Genomic DNA, 6,053 nt, shown 5'->3' with positions numbered 1-6,053 from the left:
AGGGCCTGGGGAGCAGCCAGGAGGCCTGCAGCCTGTCGCCAGGGCGGCGGCAGGGCGAGCCCAGGCCCTTGGCTCCCCATCCCGCCTGGAAGCCAGGCCTTACTCCACCCTGGGCCTGGGGAGACCACATCTGGGCTCTGAGGAGGGCGCTCAGGCAAGAGGAGACACAGGGAACTGGGTGTGATTTCTGCCCAGCTCCAAATGGAGGTTTCTGGGCCATAAGCAAAGTCATCTCCACATACACTGGGCCCCCAGGATCCCAGGGGCCTTTCCAAGGGGCATGTGGGTCCCAGGGAGGGCACCCCCGGCACACTGGGAGACAGTTCCTTCTCCGGGTCCATCCTGATGATCACAGGGCACCAGGAGTGCTGGCAGCCCTGTGACAGTGAGAACTGAAAACTCACATATTCACCCCTGCCAGGACCCCCGGGCTGGTTTGGGGCCTGGTGTGTTCTCCAGGGCCCACTCTGGAGTGGCGGCCAGCCTTCTCCATCAGAACCTGCTGCTGCCCCCTGGGGCTCTGCTCTGTGGACCTCCAGATTCCTAAGAGCCCAGGGAGCAACCTCCTGGCCTTGGTGAGACAGGCCAGGCCTCAAGCAGGCGCCTGGTGCCCATGCCATGCACTGATGCTATGCAATCTTACCTAGCTTCATTGGGAACGGGGCTTGTGGGAAACTCCTTGAGACCCTGGCACTCACCTTCCTGGGAAGGTGCTGGATTCCCCAAGACAAGTGGGGACAAGGGAGGAGAGGGTCAGGGATGACAGCAGCCTGCCCTGGCCCTCACCACCCAACCTGACAACTGCTGGACAGGCAGGCGCAGCTCTAGACCCCAGTTTTTCCCCAGTTCTTCCATGCCTGTCTCCTCCCTGACGGGCATCCACAGGGCCTGGATAGGGTTGTCTTCCCACCCCACTTCCCTAAGTTTGGTTAAGGCCCTGGACCACCTACCAGGCTCTCATTTATCTGAAGTCTTCCTTTTCAATGCACTTTTCTAACCTTCGAAAGACTGAAGAAACCAGCATCATTCACCATCCACAGATGTTAGTAAGGAAACTATACCCAGGAATTCTGTATGAAAGCACAGTTTTCCTCACCCTCAATTCTGAAATATACAAAGCTTTAAAAATGTTGAAAAATTTCACAAGTTTATGGCAAATTTTATGATATGTCCATGTGACTACACTAATGTAGATAGAGAAAGAGAAAGAGGTGGGGTGAGGGGAGGGGTTTGATTAAGACGCCAGCCCTGAGGGTTTCCCTGCCACAAGATCAGAAGTGGAACCCAAAGGACAGCTTTTCACGTGTGATGCACACAGTTCAGTTGGTTAAACCCAAAACTCTGGGCCCCTTACAAGATGTTAGCCTGTGTAAGAGCACCAACCACACCAGGAAATGCTGGCCCAGGGAGAGGGCGCAGGACCCAGAGTTCAGGCCTGACTTCTGCAATGCAGCTACGTGACATGGGGGAGGTCAAATCGCCTGAATGAAGTTTCCTTGTCTCCCTGCTCCTGAAGCAGTCTGTACAGCCACTGAGACCAAAGCCCTCAGGAAACACTCCACAAATATTATCTCTATTATGACACATGGGCCATACCAATCAGTGATGCTGGTCTGGGCACCCAAGACTGGAGAAAGGGACAACACCCAAGGATTCCTCCAAGAGGTCCCTGTCCGGAGGGAACTCAGAGCCTGGATAGAGAGAGAAAATTAGCCCCAGAGGACAAGCACCGCAAGTGACAAAACTGAGACCCAAGTATATCTGAAGGCGGAAGAAAGCGGGAAGCAGAGAGTGACACAGTGTCAGGGAGCAGGTGAAGGAGAAGGAGGGGCCGTCCTCAGACAGCAGAGGGAAGGGTGACAGTCCCAGCTATTTTTATTCAGGGGAAAGCAGAGCAGGGCAAAGTCAGGTAGACCTGGAGACCATGCTTTCCAGCCTAGAAGTCTGTCTGTGGGCCTGGCTTGACGCTTCCTGCAGTGGCTATCCACGCTGCCCCTATCTGTGCTTGGACCATTGCACAGCCGCCTCCCCGCTCTCCCGGCCACCAGCCTTGGAACGCCACCTGGACCCCCACGCAGGGGCTGGCTCTGTCTCTGGGCACATCGGAGACATCCCAAATCCTCCCCTACTGCCCCTGACTGAGGCCCTCTGCAGGGACAAAGTGTACCCTCTAGACGGAATGTCCCCATTTAATCCTTTTCGAATCCTGAACTCCCAAAGTTAGAATTCAGAGAAGAAAAAAAAAAAAAAGGGCAGAGGTGCAAACTCTGAGTTCCCACCCAAAACACTTTTGACAGACAAGAAAAAACTGCATATTTACACAGAAATAAAGGAGGAGGGAATCTTGGTGAAGAAACTTGCCTCTTTTCTCAGTTAAAGCCAATACGCCTCTGACAAAATAAACACAGCAGGACCTCTGTTGTATATTCTTGGAGAGGGTGATTACACTTCAGAATAAATACATCTCCCTCCCTTGAGTCTGGTCAAAAGGACCGGTGTCCGTGCCTGGCTCCATGTGAGCCACACCGGGGGGCAGAGGAGCCCCACGCCTCGCACACGTGCTGCCAGCACAGAGAAGGCCTGGCCCGAGGCAGCGCTGGGACCCGAGCCCGGAGGCCAGGAGCCCAAGTGTGCGTGAGGGGTGGGGGTGTCTCCGTGCTGCTCATCAAAATCAGATGGTGGTGTCTAGAATTGTCTGCAGGCAGTTTGGAGCATCTCTGAAGCCACCTGGGCCTCCCAAGGGGGGCGCAGCTTCCCTGCCCAGACCCAGCCTCCAGCCAGCAGGACTCTGGCCACCTCCTCCCACCTAGCACCGCCTCCCCTCTCCCCCCAGGCCACCGTCAGACAGGCCGCCTGCCCTGCTCACCCACCACTTCACCACCCGTCTCCTCCGTGCGGGGTCAGCTCCGGGCGCGCAGGGACTCCGTGTTGTTCATGGCTTTGCGCCCCCCCGGCCCGGCCCAGGACAGGGCTTGGCCAGCAGCTGGCACTTAGAAAACGTCTGCTCAGGGAATGCGCTGGGCTGGCCTCTCTCATGCATGCCTCCAGCCGGCCAGCAAAGGAAGACTCCTTTCCCATTCACATCTAGGGATACCTGAGCTCTTTTCTCTGTGACCCCTGGCCCCATGGCTGGGGGCTGGGATGACCTGTGCCACGACCCTGAGGGCCCCCAAGGCTATGAGACAGCCCGGAGCTGGAGGGCAAGGCCCAGAGGCAGCCAGGGTTTCCATTTCCTCCCCTCCTCCCGTCTCCAAACAGGCTCAGGGACTGAGGACCCTAAGGGTCACCATTCAGCAGCCCAGCATCCTCAACATGGGGGGATTTGCCCGACTACATGTATATGTGTCACAGAATCACTTTGCTGTACAGCAGAAATCTTCACAATGTACATCAATCATACTTAGATATTTTTTAAAAGGCATCCTTGGACAGAAAACACTTAGTTTGTCATTGACTCTAGAAATTGCCCTCTATACCCATCATATGTCGAAGGTGGAGTGAGAACACACTTTAAGCCATCATGCTGACTTTGCTCCAATCAGACCAGCTCTGCTCCAGCTGCGAGGCTGAGGGTTGGCCCTGGGCCGGCCGCGCTGCGTGGATACACCATCCTTTCCCTCTGGGGCTCAGCTTCCCAGCTGTTACTGGAGGACACGGGACCACCAGCCCAGGACCTTACAGAACTTTCCCATGTTGCCAACTGGGTGACAGAGGTCTTGGATTCAAGGGCTTTGCTCCAGGATGACAGAGCAGGGACACCAGGCCCAAGTTCCCTGACCTGGGTGACACGTGGCCTTGATCTTGGGGGAGAAGGCCACGCGCCCAGGCCTGTGGAGGTGTCCCTGCTGAGGTGCCGCTGCCCTTGGGGGAAACACAGCTCCCATTATCTATCCTCTTGAACTGCGATTTAGTGAGCAGACTTCTTTGGGAAACTAAGACAGTGATTCAAGATTTTAAAGCTGGAAGGGCCCTAGGGGTCATAAGCCGACCTGCCCTTCCCCAGGTGAGTGAGGGCTTCCCTGTGTTCCCTGTCTGTCCCTCAGGGCTGACTCCAGCTTGCCCTACTTTCCTGGGATTGTCTGTCCATCAGCCCAGCTTCCCACCAGGCTCTGAGCTCCTCGGGATGGGTTCTCTCCACTATGTCTGGTACAGAGAAGGTGCTCACAGTAAACAGTAGATCAATAAATGAATCATATTTGGCCCCTCTTCTGACCCCAAGAAAACAGACGTTCAAACTGCTGGTCCAAGATGAACAGAGAGTCGACGGGTCCTGGCTAGGATCTGGAGACTCCCTGGGCAGAGCCTGGTCCCCTACACAGCAAGATCTCCCAGACATGCTGCCAGTCCCCAAATGCCATGGACACCTGGCCACTCCAGCATCTTCAGGAGAAACCCAAGCACAGAGTGACCTTCAAATTCAGTTAGAAATGGACTATGCTGACCTTAATAAAAGATCCATTTAGCTTCTGAATGAGGGACCACACATTCCAGCAGGTCCCACCCTATCTAAATGTGCAGCGTCTGGGACTCCCCCCAGTGCCAGGGGAGCGCTTGTGTAGGATGGTAACACGTTGCCGGAGGATTTATGGGGCTGCTCAGGGTCCCGGCTGGCCTAGCTGCCAGCAACAGGTGGAGAGCAGGCTGGGACCCCCTCATGGAGAAGACAAGCTGACTTTATGAAAGATCCCCGATGCCCACAACGCCAGGAGAGCACCAGGCACTCCAGGGGCCATTTCTCCCTTTTCTGCTAACATTGAAAAAGTGACTCACACACACTGCGCCAGTGAAACAGGGCAGGAGCGTGTGGGTAAAGAGTTAGCTGTCCCCCTCTCTGCATGGTCAGATGTAGCTCCTTCCCCACCCTTCTCCATCTTCAAATGAACACAAAAGCTCAGAGAGGAAAGCGGCCTTCTCTCCTATCACCCAGACTCTCCTATACCTGGGACTCGGCATCACACGGCATCACTCCAGTGGAGGCAGTTGTAACCCTGATCCCCAAATCCTTACCCACAAGCCCCAAATCCAAAAGTTCTGGAAACCAAAACACTTTCTGCACTCATTTGTCAGCAAAACCGGCCCTGCCTGGAGGCTATTTATAGTCCTGGGCTTTTCCCCCACGGGATATTCACATCTTACTGCAGGAAGAGGGTGGAGTTTGACTCCAGGGTGCTGCCCCCAGCCCCGCAGAGATGTTATGTAAAATATAGCATCCCACTAAAGAATCTGACTAAGGGCCAGAAAAATTTGGAAATGTTTCTGGCCTGAAAGGCATCCAACAAGGGATGTGGACCAGCAGTGACACGAACGGCAGCTGTTAAGTTTCACAATGACAGGCTCTCCTTCTTTCTAACCTTCCCATGATATTCACAGTGGCGCAGTGCCTGGGACATCCTGAATCTTCTCCGTCACAGAGAAATTCACAGGGTTAATTTTTGCTACTGCACGCAATGCTGCAGTGGACATCCTGATACACACACACGCACACACACACACACACTCTGGGGTCCTGTTTTCTACAGGGTAAATCAGCAGTATGCACCCCAAATGGTAGTAAAAATACACTGCAGATGAAGACAGCTATGTGCCACACGGCAATGTTCCGAGACACTGAAATCCTGGGTTTGCAGATAGGCAGCTGTGTGACTTAGGGCAAATGACTTAACCTCTCTGGGCCTCAGGGAAAATAGGAAGTTGTGAGACTGCGTCCAGCTCCGCCTTCTCAGCTCCTGTCCAGGCCTGGGTTACCACAGCTGCCTCCCAAGTGGTTTATACCTGTTTCCTTTTTTCCTTCTCCCAGCTTGCCTGCCTAACACCAGTCAGAAAAATCCTTCTTTTAAAACCACTTGTCTTACGTTGTTCTCAACCCTCACTCCAAACACACAATGGCTTTTTATTGACTCAGTGAATGGAACCCAACCTTGTCTGTTGGTTTAAGGAGGGGAAAAAAAAAAACCAACCCTATATTAAAAATCATAAATCACCTGAAATTCTGTCAGCCTGGCTGGCTTCATCTGTGCCTATTTCTCCCCCATTTACACATGTTCACACACACA

General features: G+C 54.1%; 1 protein-coding gene across 7 annotated transcripts in view; it reads right to left on the bottom strand.

Annotated features, from left to right (window-relative positions):
* Nucleotides 1-6,053, bottom strand: part of GSE1 (Gse1 coiled-coil protein) — a 393,370-nt gene that overhangs the window by 366,014 nt on the left and 21,303 nt on the right. The window lies entirely within an intron of this gene.

This window comes from Ovis aries, chromosome 14 (genome assembly GCF_016772045.2).
Source record: "Ovis aries strain OAR_USU_Benz2616 breed Rambouillet chromosome 14, ARS-UI_Ramb_v3.0, whole genome shotgun sequence".
NCBI classification, from domain to species: Eukaryota; Metazoa; Chordata; class Mammalia; order Artiodactyla; family Bovidae; genus Ovis; species Ovis aries.
Note: the sequence above shows the minus strand (reverse complement) of the source record. Positions and strands in the feature narration are given on the sequence as shown.